We start from the raw sequence: 16,199 nt of genomic DNA, 5'->3' as shown, positions 1-16,199 counted from the left end.
TCTAAAATTTGTTCAAATAAATTTTTTTAATGTCCACAATGTGTGTTTGCRATTTTGTCAGTGCAAATTATGTTGGGCTTTAACATGGAGAAGGAGTTACCCCATTTTACTAACAATAAGCAGAAGAGAGAAATAGCCCCCACATCTCACTCCATGTCCTAACCCCCATGAGCAATGGTAAAAATCCTCTCGTAGTTGAAACTTTCCAAGTTCCTTCTGTTGCCTCAGTAAATCTGTCTCTACCTCAGCAGTCACTCATCTTGGAGGCTGCCGAGAGGGGTGGAGTAGCAAACACCCAAGACTTTCAATGCCTCTCCCCAGAAGCCACCATCCACGGACCAGTCAGGGGGCCCTCCCAGCACTCACTGAGCCAAACCCATGTAGGACTTGCATTTGGAGCCTTAATAGCAACATGCTGCTCTGTCATTAGGCTGATGGGTAATTTAGCAACCAGCTTTACTTAACTTACTTTGGTAGTTAAACACTGCTCAAGTGCTGAAAAATTTTGCCTGTGCTACAAAGGATGCAAAGGCTCTATCCAAGATAGTTCACAGGACTCRCCCTTTTTGCCCTCCCCAACATTACAGATAAGTCAGGGCTCCTGTCTGTGGAGATCTGAGGCCCCACAGCTGCTCCAGAGTCAAAGGGCTGCAAAGGGAGGTRTGTGGTGGTTCAGCAGAGAGCTAGGAAAGAAAACGGACAAAAAAMCCCAGTGTAGCAGAGGTAATGAGCAAATGGGATTCAGAAATTAGAAGGGAATAGGAAAGTATTGCTGATAAAACATGATTTGGGAACTTGTGTTTTGGGCAAGGAGGTTGTTGGAGTTTTTTGGGTTGGTTTGGGGTTTTTTTGGGGGGGCGGGGGGAGCAGGATTGTTTACCAAGTCTGCAATCACACTGTCCTCCCGCAGTCTGCTGTTTACTAAATGTAAAGTAACCTGTGGGAATATTTGGAGCTGGCTCCCAGCTTTGTAGCTTGCTGGCACTAAATCTTACAGAAGAACCTGTGAATGGAAATAGCAGCAAAGTGTGAATTAACTTTACAGGGAGTGAGTCATTCCACTGAGCCATATCCTGTCATATGCACAATAAGCACTCTAAAACTCCCTGAAATCCGTGAACAAAGCTGAACTCCTGGGTGTGGGGGTGAATCTAATTCATTAAATGGAGTGTCCTACTAAAGCCACCGAGGTGTCTTAAAAACCTTGCTCTCCTTCTCTCTCTGGTGCAGTTCTGGGTCTGTGSTACTACCAGTCTTTGGCAGAATCAGGGCTTGTTTCTGCCTTGCCATGCTGCTTGACCAGCCTCTATTTTCAGATGCTGCTGAGGGCACAGAAGAGCTTCTGGGGGACTCTTGCTAACACAAACCACCCCACCAGGCTGGGTGAAGCTAGCCCAGKCCATTACTAGGCCAGCACAATTCCTCACGAGTGCTGCTTACTTTCCTGCCAGAAAGGATCCTTAGGATAAATTGATCTGACTTGCTCCATAGCACGCAGCTCAGAATCAAATGCTAAAGGGCCCAACATTCCTCAGGGTAGAAWCTCTTTAGTACCTTCTTTCTTGCTCAGGGCTCTGACTTGGATCCTGATTAGTAGACTCCTGCAYAGTCCTCGATTCCAGCAGAGCACAGGTAACAGTACAAGTACTGCAGTACAGGTACACACCATGGTGTGTAAATCCACATGAAGCCAATGCATTTGCTGCCACTCTCAACTGTCATCTCCAAAGAACCTGAGCTTGGGTGTACCATAGGGACATAGTATGGAAAGGACCCTATAGTTTCCTTTTTCTGTAGGTATTGCACCCTAAATAGGCTTAACTGTGCCAAGGTTTCCAGCTAGCAACACTTTCCTCAGCTTCCACTGGCCCCTGACTAAGAATTAATAATTCCCAAAATAATACCAAGTTTAATCTGGATCAGCACTTCCTCCTTACAGCACCAGAAGGGAAAGTCTTCAAGTCCTTCTGGAGACTTATGCTCTGTAGTTTACATCCTATTTATTTTGAAGGGACAAGGCTGAACTATTACCAGGTCAGGAGGTGACATGAGTCCAGTAGGAGGAACCCTGCTGAAATGCAATTACCTCGGAATGGCATCCTGCCCCCATTTCCTGAGAGGGGTGTGATTGCATTAACAACCTTATCACTTTCTTAACACTCCCCAATTTAATCCTCAGGTGCTAACTGGCTTTTTCCTTCAGATTGCTTCAAGTTTAACATTATTTATCAATTAGGCCCAGCTTGGAAGCAGGGACTGGTTTGACTTTTCTCAGCTGTAGTGGCAGCTAAGTAATCTGCTTCAACTTTGCTCTTAATGCCTTCCTGCTCCTAATTTGGGCTAGATTGGTCCTTTCCCATGGTCGTTTCAGCAACCTCTCAAAGTGCAGCATGGGAATACCAGAGCAGAAGAGAGCAGAGGCGTTGCTCAAACAGATGTTGTCACCCCTATGAATGCTTGTCCTCTCACAGCCTGTGTGTTAATTGAGCTGTTGCTCTTCCATCCTGCTGAGAGTCCTCCTTTCCCAGGATGCCGTCCTTGGCCACATGGCCTGCTTATACATCTTGGGTCTGTTTTACATCATTGYCCCTTTTTGAGCTGCACTAAATCCCTCTGTAGTGAGCCTGGGATAAAGCATTTATACAAAGAAACAACTTGAACTTCACCAYATATCTCTTAAGACTGTCCTTCCTGTGCTGAAGAATGCTGGTCGAGACCCAGCACTTAGTCTGCATCTACTCTCACAAAAGGACTCAAAGAGCTGGCCCAGTTGGCACCTGGGCCTCCTGGAAGCTGCTTACTCATGCCTCTGCAGAGTCCAGCCCTGGGCTCTCCGTTCCCACCGTATAAATACAGCATTGTACTTGCAAAGACCTATTGCACAAGAGAGCAGGGTATGTCTCAACGTATCCCTGAGACAGGTTCCCTCTGCTGCAGCCCCACGTGATCCTCGTTCCCAGGGTGACACCATGCCCTTTCCAGCTCCTGGACTGAGCTGCTCGGCATCCAAACTTGCAGGACTTGTTCTGGAGGAGCAGGAGGAGATGTGGGTCCCATCCTCCCCCTCCAACCCCTTATCCCCAGCACTRTCCCTGGGGCAGTGTTGTGAACTGAAATACTCTGGTTTCTGCTGCTATGGAGGAACATCAGGTGCAAAGAAATTTGGCTCGGGGACAAGTTTCACCACGAGTCACTGAGCCAGGCTTTTCTTTCCCATGAGATAATCTTGGGCGGGGCAGACAATCTCTTAAAATTAAAATACAATGAAAATACACGGGCTTCCCAGGGTCTAGGGTAAAGCTCTCTTTCCTTGTTTTCTCAGAAAGCGAGCCAGGCACTGCTCAAAACTTCCCCAGGCTTTCGGCATAGAAGGAAGCGCTGCAGTGGCAGCTACAGCCTGGTGCCTGCTATTCCTCCAGCTCCCAGCTGGCAAAAGGAGCCCACCCATGGGACCTGACTCTGCTGATTGTGAGTGTGGAAGAGCTCCTGTGGAAGACAGCACTTTAGGGAAGCAATCACAGACAGCAAAGCCCCCTTCCCATGGCTGAGCTGCCATCATTCTGCTGGTGCCATGGTGGAATTTGCTGGTGGGGACAGCATTGGTGATTCMCAAGCAGTTACCTACACGTGAATGCTTGTTCTGGTGGTGTCATCACTAATGAYAAATTTTGTGGGGAGCTCAGGGCACTCTAGTCGTGGGCTTGCCCCTTCCTATACCATCCCCATAAAGCATCTCACCCTGCCACCAAGCTTAACCCTCTGCTTCTCCAGGTAAACACCTGATTACATAGCTCAGTGGCAGCAGGGACACAGGRATCTAGCTGGAATCTGCCAAGGATCTAGGTGGATTCTCACCTGGAATGAGGGTCAACACCTYAGCCCTAGAGACTTGAGATACTTTCTCATCCAAAAGGGAAAGTCAGCATCACGTGCTAAAGGAGAGCTCATCGTGGGAGGATTCAGTTTTCCCGTCAGAGGCTGCATCCCTGCAGGGCTGGATGGGAGACAGGCTGGGAAAACGCTGCCCAAGCAGCGCAAATGGGTTTCGGATGGAAGTGCGGAGCCCTAGCTGCTCTGCTGCAGGGAGCCCTTGGCYGGGCCGCGCACCTGGGGAGCGGTGTGTGCCTGGGGACAGCTGGTGCCTGCCGCGGCCAGAGCCCAGAGCTGGGATGGCTCTCCGCAGCGCTGAGGCAGGAGGAGCGCCCTGCCACGGGCACAGCTTCAGAAACAGCGCATTCATCTTCCCTGCCAGTAAAGCCAGGGAGCGCCCGGGGCAGACTGATGACGCACAGCACACCTGAGATCATTTTCATGGGAATAGACCCGTGAGAGACAGAGGGAGGAAGAGTCAGGGAAACTCTCCCAGCACTTCAGTCAGTGTCAGCATTCATGGGGCAGATTTCACAAGATAAACAAAAGCCTTTAATAGCCSTACTGGAGGGAGACTTTGAAACCCTGTGAAACCTCTGCCAGGAAAGAAGAGCAGCAGGCTTCTCACGGAGCGCCGACGTCACCAGCCAGCCAGAGACTTGGCAGGCGCGGAGAAAAAAAGGCTTGCAAAACCCAAACCATAAAGATCCAAGTGTGGGTACCCAGGCTGTATTCCCAGYTGCGGATAGTTGTACATATGCTATATATAGCACAAGAATTTTCATTCCACTTGCTAAGGSGTTTTATTAATATTAGCAGACCAAAGGTGTCAGCCACCTCGGAATATTATTTGGGCAGCAATGTATAATTTGAAGGGAAGGTAGGAGAGGATATCTAATTTTTGATATCTTCTACAGGATGATTTGTTTTTTTCTCTTGTAAACCAAATAGATTTGTAGAATACTAAGTTATTTCCATCTAACAGTAAAATCTTACATGTACAAGGCTCCTGTCAAAGGATGCTAAACCTGAAATACAGGGACTCTGTGCAAATTAATAAAATACAACCATATCTTGGGAGGAAGAGGACTTCTTGCAGTGCCTGCCTGCCTTGTAAGTACCAGAAGTATCCTACCTTTACATGCAGTGCATTTATTCACTATCTCCAAACATCTCTTTTTAGATGATAAAGACACTGCATTAGGTGTTGAGAGAGAAGGAAAGTCTAAATATAATTTAGGTCATCAGAAACCTGTAAATGCTAACCCAGGATTTAACATAATTTCCSTGTGTGTTTTTGGGTCAATTACTTCCCCTTTTCCATTTGCAAAATGGAGTTCCTCCCCTTCTATGGGGTGTGATAAACAYTTATTAACTGGTACTCACTGAGTGCCATAGCAGAGGAAGGGTTATTGCCAGGAACATCACAATGCTTCTTTTCACAGTCCTTTAAACAGGACAGAAGTCCTGAAATGTGTCAAGACACCAGTCTCTCTCATTATTGCCATCAGTGAGTTTCCAGAGAAAACAGGAAAACCAAACTCTCTTAGTTATAGCTCCAGCCCTGTGGTTCAGGTAATTAAGGGAGAAATTCAGTATTCATTGAGAGCAAATTTTCCGCTAAAGTAGTGCTGTTGAAGGAAACATGAATTCTATGGTCTGCAAAGTTAGGAGATTAATAAAAGGAAGCTCTATACCTATTGCTACTTAAGTGGTACCTAAGYCACCTTGATGATGTGGTAGGAGAGAAGGAAGTCTGAAACATAATACTTCATAGAGCTATGAAGTCCCCAGAGAACAATAGAGCTGGACCCAAAAGCAGAATGTGGGACATTCATGTCTGTTCTGTTGCTTGCACTGATGCCTGTAGCAGAGGCAGAACTATCTGAGCACAGCCAAAGCCCAGGTGGATAAGAGGACACCACACAGGAAGTCTGGGAGCCCAGCAGCAGCAGAAACTGTTCCCAAACAAGACTATGAACTTGTTTTAATTATGGGTGGAGAAACGGCATCCCACTCTGAGTCTATCATTTTTAAGATGGGCAGAGGAGGAAGAGGCAATTCTGACTTTTGAAACACCTCTGCAGACTTTAGTAGACAAGAGCAGCTGATGAGCAGCTCAGGCTTCCAAGAAGGCCAGGTCTCTGGGTGAGCAGCCAGTGGCCCAGGCACTCGTGTCTGAACCCATGCTGAAGTCTGTGCTGCTGTCACGATACTGGACATGGYTGGATGAACTCACCACCATGTCCCCTAACTGAGGTGCAGACAGACTCTCAGGTGCAAAAAGGCACACCCAAGGGGCACAAAAGCCTCCCATAGCCACTTGCTGTCTGGCATGGCTTGGAYCATTTCCCCCTCTGTTTTCCAGAGGTGAGACCAGAGTGGAGTTGCTGAGAACCCGGGATGTTCATCAAGAAGCAACTGCACACTTTGGGCTACAGCCTTCTTCCTGCCTCATGYAGATAAATAGCCAGTAAAGACGTAGTTTTTCCTGCTGCTAAGCATCAGTGCTGACTTCACTGATGCTGTCCTTCCACGTTTTATTGGCATGCATAGGAAATCTCTGGCTACATCTGTGGTCTAAATAATTACAGCCTCTGAACAAGAAGGAGTGAGGGGGCAGCACAAGCATTTAAATATTACAAATGGGACTTGACAGCAATCCTGGGTTGCTCTTCCCTAAACTCCTTTCTGTACATCAAGGATCATAAAAGAGTAGGAAGAGACTCAGTCCTGCTCTCAACCCTCCATTCTAGAGCATGGCTTTATTGGTAATTAAAAACTACATCTCAGCTTAATTTTCTTCCCACACTTGGCTGTACTCTATCTTACCCCCATCTCAAAGAGGCATGTCAGTCCTTTCATATCCTCACTGGAGTTCACAGAGGTTTGCCAACATTAATCAGAGGCAATTACCTTTGCCTCTTTAGGCAGGGATATCAGACCTGAGCCTAGGGTGACTCATTGCCAGATTGCTTCCCCCTGCAAGGTTCTTCCAGACATCTCCTTTGACTGGAGACCTCAGCAGTTGCCTTTGGTCATCCTACTCCTGGGAAACTCTCCTGGAAGGGAGCAAGCCCCAGCTACTATGMAGCTTCATATAGTCTGCATACCTGTCTTTTCATCTCACTCACTGGAACTGATAAAAGCATCCCAGGCTGGTGCTGGCCAGGAATGATTARCCTATATTTTCACATTTTGATAGCTTATCTTTTTTTCAATAGATTTTTGTGTGGACAGTCCCATTTTGGTGACAACCCACTGTAATGCAACTAGGGCTGCTGGAACACAGGCCTGTTCTCAGGGAGGGAGAACTTTATGAGCCTTAGAGAAACCAAATCACACTGACTACTCCTGATTTGGAYATCTCCAGGATTCCTACCTTCCTGATGAGAAAAAGTTGCACCTTCAGCCTTTGCAGCACTGATTGCACAAGAGCCCTGGCTGGAAGGATAACCCTTTCAAGATCCCCTGTGTCTGTGGGAAAATAGATCTTTTAGAGGTGAACACACAATGCTGCTTCTTTCATTTATGAGAGAAACTACTCATGGTTTCCTAGAGGGGAAGTTTTCTGTCTTACAGAAATTCTGTGGTTCAGGTAGGTCATGACAAAAATCTGCATTGGAATATTTGCCAGAAATATTCTAAAGTAGTATAAATATATGCCCCAGAGAAGAAATGGACTTCTAGCAAGATGTAGGATTTGGATGAAAAGTGAAAATTAGTATTATAGACAATATGAAGTAGATCCTATGTTACTATTAATAACTAATCCATGTTTTTATTATTCTGACCAGCCTGACAACACATACTCTTGAGTGCTGGCTGTAGGCATCCTTCCCACTGAAGTCTGTGACAACCAGAGATCGTGACTGTGAATAAAAACTCAGGTGACCTTCGCCCACCARCCTGCCTGTACCTCCAGAGCTCCAAGCAAGGATTTGCAGAAGAGCAAAAGAAGTCTGGTGGTTTAAAATGGCACTTCCATCACAACTTCCAGCACAACCTCTCTGTCTGATCAGGGAGTAGAGCATTTCACATCATACCTGCCATGCTATGAAATGAGGTTGAAAAAGCACAAGTGTTAGGGGCCTGCTGGGATAATTCTGTGAACATCACTGCCTTTTTTTTTTCCCTTCCCCTCCAAGCAGTCCATCACCTAGGAGAGAATCCTGCTCTTCTGCAATAACATGGATTCACTGTCTGTATCTCCGGTTGCTGTGCAAATACACTGCTTTGGTGTTCTAGGTTCAAGAAGGAAAAATGAGCAGGAAGGAAAGCAACTGATTGAAAATAAACCACATCCCAGTAAAGAGATGAAAGACACCAAGGGATAATCTAGTTTTGTGTAGAAGGGTCAGAGTTCTCAGATACCCAGGGAACAGGGAAAAGGCCTGCCTTTCACAAAGGCTGGAAGGCATATTGGAGGGACTCACTCCATATGTGGGGTGCTGCCCAGAGAGTCCTGCTTCAGTGCTGCTGAGCAAGCAGGGCATGAATGCTTTATAGAAAGCATTCCCCTGTCAAATAAATACTCTTCTGGATGTGAGGAAGCTGCCCAGTCATAATAGACATGCCTGATTGCAGAGTTGCAGAAGAAGAAGATGGTTCTGACATAGGAAAGAGCGGCTTTGTGAGCACCCTGAGATGGCAGGGTCTGGCTGGGTAGCAGCTCACATCCCACAGTTTTCTAGATGATGCTGAACATAGACTTATTTTCAAARGCAGAACCTCAACTCAGTGAGCAGAGAGGAAAATGGACATGATGAGGAAATGATGAAAAAACATAAATGTCTTCTGCCTGCTACTTAATGACACACACAGATGTGTTCCACTGCTGGCAGCGAAGGCAAAACAAATGAGCTGTCACTTCCATCTCAGGCACTGCTGGTGACAGGGAAATCCTTTGATAATAGGGATAGATTTGCAATGAGAACATTTTTTTGATTGGCACTTCCCTTTTTACGAAAATCTTTTTTTCATCTTCTTAGCCAGTATGTACATCCCTGGATTCTGTTCTTAAAAGGTGGACAATAGCCTCCTTACCAGTARGAATTATTTCTGTACTATGAAGAGGACAGGGACATGAAAAGCAGGCTTCTCTGACAGGGCAAGCCTTCCCATCACAGCRAAAGACTGCAGTGCATAACAGGCTACAAAACTGTTTTGGTGCCCATTGTTCCTTTGCATAAAAGTCTTTGAACCATAGTTAGTAATTATGGGAGCTGCACTGTGCACAGCTCCTCAGCTGCTGATATGTTTATCAGTGGAGCATCAATCTGACTTGCTTCCAGGAGCTTTAGATGGCATGGGGTCATGCTTGCATCAGCTAATAAACTCCTCAGAGCTGGGTTGATCTATTTCTTTTGTATCTGTGAAGCATCAGTGGAGTCCCATCCCTGATTCAAACAGTCTTAATTCAGCAATGATAACCTGCAAGACTTTAAGGCTTGGGGACTGGAGAGGCATTGCAAGAGGCAGGGATGCTTCCCGAGAGATCTGTGAGGTTGAAAATTGAGGGGCTTTTAAACTAAATGAGCAAACAGATCTTGCTATGCTAAAATACATTTTGTCATGAAGACACAGAGGTTTGCTTTCCTCCCACTCTGTCTAAACTTCAGCTGAGTATCCTAGGGTAGATCAGCAGCCTAGCTTCTTTAGACACCCCAAGGATTTCCAAAATCTCTCTTATTTTGTGAGATTCACTGCTAATCCTATGGAGCTAGGAGAACCAGTGCTCTAACCATCACATATTGCAGTTTGGGATGAACTGCAAGACATTGAGACATAGACACTGGCTAGCAGCTTCATAAGATTCTCACTTTGCTCATGCTAGGGGTAGAAAAGAAGCTTTTTAAACAAAAGAACAGTTTTGGACATTTGGACATTTGGAATTTGGACATTTGGAATTAAGAGGGTGTAAGCTGGACAAAATTCAAGGCAGGTTAGAAAGCATATTTTTATTCATCACAGAAGCTGGAGGTTCTGGAGAGGTTTTCAGATGGGACACTGTAAAAACAACCCCTTCCCTTGGAGACTGGGCATGTCTTGTTTGTGAAAACTGCTAGATGACAAAGCTGTCTAAAATAAAAGGTGAGTGGACATGAGTCAGGAGGCCCTTTCCAGTCCTGCATTCAAAAGCAGTTTCAAAGGACTGCTGTGCCTCACAATTACAATCATGCTGGGGATGGCTCCTGAGCTTTGCCCAGCTCCACTCATCTCTCTGAGAAATTTGGGCCATACCATGTGCAATATGTATTACTCCACTCTAATTGCAGCACAAACAAGCATAGGCTTGGTTAGGAACCAAATATTGTTTGTCTCATTGCTTTCAGTGGCCATTTTTAAGATGCACCATGCATCATCTTTTCCCTTGTAACAGTGTCYTTAGTAGGGGCCTGGGCTCCCAATGGTCACTTTTTTCCAAGGACAACTGAGCAGAGAGCTGATTTCTTTACTCCTTCAGCTGGGAAAAGGACTTCCCCCCCACCCCCCCTTCTCCACCTTCCCCAGGTTTGGACTCACAAAAATCAACTCAAGACACCAGAAGCACAACATCTCAGCAGACAGCATCAAACTCACAACACAGAAGCAGCAGTCTGGTCACAAGGAGGTGGCTAGTCAAGCTCTGAACATTGCAAGGAGTTGTTGTGTTCTCTGTTCTAAAAAGATGAAAGAGCTCTGGAGAGGACAGTTTGGTTTGTATTTGCTGAAAAGCACCATTAAGCTGGGTGAGAAAACAACTAGGTCATTTTTACCTTCACACAATTGCTGGGCATCACCCACAGATAGGAGCTGGAGTGTGGGTCCAGTGTGGATATACTGGGGTGAACATTTCCTTATCTTGAATTTAGCTGTGTATTCAACTGAAGTTGGCTTTCTTGGAATCAGAGGCACTCTTTTTTACACAGGTGCAAAAAAAGAATAAATAAATACAGGTGTATTTTCATTCATTAGGGTTCCCATGCAGCTTTCTGCAAAGTTTGCAAGTGTCCCATGCWCACTGCTACTGGAGTGCTCTGAACAGTGCCAAAAACCTTCTTAGTGYTTCAAACTGGAAAAATTTATTACCACTTCCTTACCTGACACCATTGCATCTGGTGCAGAAAGTTTACAGTGTCCAGGAACATGGTGCTTTTGCAACTGGAGAAAGATGCTATCTCCTGCTTGATGCCGTGATATTTGGATTGTGCCACATGGTTCGCTGGTTCCAGACATCTTGCAATGCATATCAGAAGTCTCTGGGAAAAAGAAACAAAACAAAAAGACAGGACAGAAGGGTGTGCTGAGAGTCAAACAAAGGTAGAGTTTATGGGAAAGTGAATGGGAGAGGGGCAAAGGAGCAATAGGAAGTTAAGACTTTGAACAAGCCTGGTCATGCCTCAGGTACTGGTTCTACCTGTCTGCTGCCTGACCACAGCCCAGTCTGCCCAGTGACTGCAGTGGGAACCGGGGTGCTGAGCAGCACTGAGCACAGGGTTTGTTTGCTGTTGGTGCTCCTGTGGAGGAGAGGTGGCGGAGGCACATTGCAATCAGCTGGCAGCTCTTGCCACAGGTTCATGTGCAGGAACAGGAAGTGGCTCTGGAGAGGAAACACTGACCCACGTGTGACATTGCCATTGCAGGACTTGGGAAGCAAGTGGATAGTGACAGAGGAGGGTTCAGGGATCTCTGCAGCCCACCTCGAGGTGCATCTGCTTGCTGGAAGGGATGGCAGAGGAGGGCCTGGCTATAGGACCAGGTATATCCACAAGTCATTGCAGCTTAGCATGATCCCCTCTTTACAGGTGAGAAATGACCCTCCCTGTCCAGAACATTTGCCTTTCTCCTACCTTACCATGTGTAATGATCTGACCAAGCTCTGAGCTTGGTAGAGGAGGCAACACTCAAATAAAACAGCAAACAGATGGGCACACAAGCCCTTCTCCATTTTGAAACTGAATCAGCATACTCCAAAGCCAATTACAAACTGAGATTAACTGTTCTGGATTTCATTAATTACATATCAATTAGGCAGCTGTGAAGGAAAACTCATTAGGAGCTATAAAGTAGAAAGGGCATTAAGTGGACAGTCAAGAAAGACAGTTATCTCCCAAGGAAGGACAAGCACGCTGTGCTTTCTGCCACTATTTCCTCAGTTTCTTCTCAAGGTTTGGATACAAACTATGCATTTCTGCTTTGCTTCTGCTAAAGACAGCAAGTAAAGGGAGGCTCAACTACTCAATCTGCAGGTTGTTTGAGACTTGTGAGCACCTCAGCCACAAAAACCTTCTGGAGGAACTTTCCTGAGTGCAGGGACAAAGGGCTTGGTTCCCTCCAGCCTAGAAACCTGCTGAGCTCTTCAGAGCAACAGAAACAAACAAACAAAAAAGCCAACCAAAAAACTGCTACTACCACTTTTTTTTTTTTTTTCCACACAGAGGGAAATGATGATCAAGTGGCCTTTTGTACCTGCTTTACATATGATGAGATGACTGCGTAGATGAAATGTCAGAGCATGCACTTGCAGGGATACAGACGCTGTGAGCTGGGGCTCAGAGCATCCCTTCCTGGCTCTGGGAGAGGCTTTTCTCCTGACCCACTGACGGTCACACACACAACCCTGACAGGAAATATTTGACCTGCTGTCTCAGGTGATTTATGCAAAGTAAGTGGTCGCTTTTCCCCGCAAACACAGGTTCTACTGGGCACTGCACTCCTGGGCATTTGTAGCTTGCTCCTCCTGCTGCAGAAATCCAGGCTCAAGGGAGAAGCATTTGCAGTTTTATATGCGGGCTTCACCACCACTGTTTCCTGGCTCTTTCCTCATGGCTTCCTTGGAACCAACTGTCAGAAGAGTTTCTAGCCCACAGCTGGCTAATCAAGCACAATTAACATAAACCTGAATACAGTGGTGGAAAAAGAGAAAGCTGGGAAAGCCCCCTTTTCTCAGCAGCTGGATGAGGCAATTTGCAGAAAGCCTGGAGGCATGGGGGAAGCAGGAGCCTTTCAGGAGGTTTCGGGACCATGTGAAAGGGCAGATAAGGGCAATTTAGAGCAGCACTTGGGCTCCCTCAGCTTCAGCACTGTGGGCCAAAGCAGGACAGCAGGGAAACGGCCTGCCCAGACACCAGCCACCACACAGAGGGCCAGGACAGCCCAGCAGAAAGCTCACCCAGCAGAGAAACAGAATATCCCTTCCAACCTGTCTCGCCAAATGGATCTGCCTGGCACTTGGCAATATGAAGACCATTGCCCACCTGACGGAGCACAGCTCACCTCCAGTGCACAAACATGCTCTGGAAYAAGCTGCACTGGATTGTGAAACATCAGCTGTGAGATACAGCAGGTGAGATCTTAGATCAGTTCTTTGAATACAGGGCCTTGTGAAGAAAGAGTAGCCAAGTGGTAAAAAAATACTGATGAAAACAAATAGCTATTTTCTTGGTACTTGGACTTCCTTCTGGACCTCACCCACTTGCCCCAGGGTTTGCCAACAGTGGAAGTTCCCCCAGTACACAACACTTTAGTATTCAAATGGCAGTGTCTGGTACATTGACTATTTCCAAGCAGAGCCCTCCAGATGCTTACTCATTTCTGTGATGGCCGGGTATTTGCATGGGTTTTACAGCCTTGCATATTTAAGACAGTAATGTGATGGGAATGCAAGAGAAAAGAAAGAAGATAAAACCTCCCTGGCTGAGAAATGTGCATATACAAGGTGATGGGAAGAATGGTATTGGGCACTCAACTGTGCCAGCTCTTCCCTTTACCTAGAGGATTGAGCTCTGCACAGATTCTGTCTCTGGCCCTCAGTCCCTTAGTCGCTGAATGGGGAGATAAATGGCAGTAGGATGCAAATTGCATGGCTGATGGCAGGCAAGAGGTGATTGCTGGGCGAATCTGTTTTCCATTTAAGACAGATCAGCCCAGGYTTCACAGTAAAGGGGAGAAGAGTTCCCCTGTCCCAAATCCCAAAATACTGAGAGGGAGCAGAAAATTTGTTGACACGGTGTAATTCTACAGCAYAGTAGATAGTTTCTAAATATGAGAGAGAACCAGTTCAAACTGGTTTAACAGAAACTCCATGCACCAAAAACCTCTAGCGAGGACATTAGAATAAGAGCGTTGCATCCTCTCCRGCAGCTCCTGTCTGCTCGCCTGCAGAGCTGCACAGTCCATGCAATGATCCTGCAGCTCCCCASAGCATCCACCTCTACTGTTGAGCCTCCTCAAATGTGTCACAAATGCCCCTTCATCCTCTAATATTGATTTGCAGGGAAGGGTTATATGGTGAAGCTTGGGAAACAGAGCTATGAATTTCCAAWTTTGATGGCAGTCTACTAAAGAACTGTTTTGATTGCTTTGGTTTTAATGAAGGCTTTACTGCCTGGAGTCCTCTGATTACTGGAAAAAAATCTCTTATATCTTTCAAAACACAATGTGTAGGTTGGGGAGAGCAGTAGAAGTCAGCAAAAAAAATCTGGGAAACTGATCCAAATAGATAAAGAGAGAGAAGCACCCACACRTATGGTTTTTTAAAGTCTCACTCACAAGTTTTTGGGGCTGGACTGGTGAMCCCAGTAGCTGGGGCTAGAGCTCTGTGTAATTTATATAAAACCAAAAGGAAGCAGACCCAGGGCACAGAGGACCCACACGGGGTTTGGGAGACCCTAAGTCAATTCTCAGTTCATCTGAARGTTGTACCAGCTCTCCCATCTTGCAGGTAGATATGATGCTTTGAGACCTGGGGGRATACGGTAATATGGACCATAACATTAGACCATAATATAGATGGGGAGGAAGGGAACAGGGCCTCACATCTTACGGAGCTCATAGAGGTTCACATCTCTCACCTCAGCACCAACTCCAGCAATGCACAATGCCCCTGCTGCTTTGACAGCACAGTGTCCAAAGCARCACCAAGTGGGATATTAAGATATTGCTGCTCCCTCTTGTGGACACCTCAAAAGGAGCTGGCAAATCACGCTGGGCAGCGGCTCTGGCTGAACAATACCCTATGAGTAAAAAATGCAGCAGTGCAGCCAGGAGCCACAGCCGGTGGTGGAAGCAGGAGTCTCAGGGCCCCTGGGGATGCAGCTGAGGGAGGGAAGGGCTCCCACGATGCCTACATGAGAGGGACACTATCGTTTCATTTAAAGAAGAGTTTCTGGCTGGGGGAGTCCCAGCGGCTCAAATTTCTGGACCAATGTTTTGCTTCARCTGCTCACAAATATTTTTCAACAATCCTGAAGCAGCTGTCATGTGGGTCAGGTGTGTCAGGGCAGAGAACAAAGAGACACAGGCTCTTTGTATGCACTGAAACTTGTGGAAAAATTCCCCTCTTACTAGAGGGCCTGGCTGGCTCCAGCAGGGCTCCTGTTCCTCTGYATCTCCCATCAGCTGCTCACTGTCATTTTGTATATCCTCTCATGTAGGCTGGCTCTGGGCAACTTGCAGAAGATGGTAATTAAACATTGGGTGGCCTCTGCAAAATCTTCTAAAGCTGTTACAGGAACTGATGATTAGTTTCAAAACTCCTGACACAGCTGGAGATGAGGACATCTTGGGGAGGCAACTATTGAATAAGGGCCACAGAAACTCTGTCACGCCTCAGGTGGCACCTTGCCCAGGAAACACTTACTGGTCAGCCAGGTTTCCTTGCAGAAAGGTTCCTCCAAGCCCTGTTAGGTGCTGCAGAAAATATCAGAGCTGCTAGAATTTCTGTAGGTGACTATATTTCTCCATGAYGATAAGCTATTACAGTAACATGCAATTTTGTGCTTGATAACCAAGGGAGAGTATTCCCAGTTTCTCTCTCCATTTCTTCAAGGAGAAAAAGAAAAAAAAAAAAAAAAAAAAAAAAAAAAAAAAAAAAAAAAAGACCGTCTGGAAAGTTTTCACTGGCTATTTCTCATACAGGTACTATTTTACTGAGCAATRTTTGCTTACCACATGCTGGACTAGACATGGTACTTCAAATCTGCACGTGCTCCATTTAGGAGCTCAAAGTACACTGCAATAGGAGCAAATCGGGTAATTCTTAATGCTTGAAGTAAGGTGGGGAGAAACGACACTGAAAATCTATCTTTACATTTTTCAGAGCTTGCACACAACCCTGTTCCTTCTTTCTCCAGGCTTTAGAGCTCTTCTTTTTAACCAGAATGAACAGTTTGGTCTCAAAACAAAAATAATTTCTTYCTTAAGCTAGGAGTTTGGCCTGAGAGCTGAAGTGACTTATCAGAAAGTTTCACCCCACTGTGGCTTTTTTTGTGGAGAACAATACACTGTGAAGCCATCCCTTATTGTACTGGGGCAGCTGCTGTTTAGTTGCAGAGCCATTGTGCCAC

Source organism: Malurus melanocephalus, unplaced genomic scaffold (genome assembly GCF_030028575.1).
Source record: "Malurus melanocephalus ecotype Western Australia unplaced genomic scaffold, MMel_1.1 scaffold_2, whole genome shotgun sequence".
NCBI classification, from domain to species: domain Eukaryota; kingdom Metazoa; phylum Chordata; class Aves; order Passeriformes; family Maluridae; genus Malurus; species Malurus melanocephalus.
The sequence above is the reverse complement of the archived record's forward strand: the minus strand, read 5'-3'. Positions refer to the sequence as shown.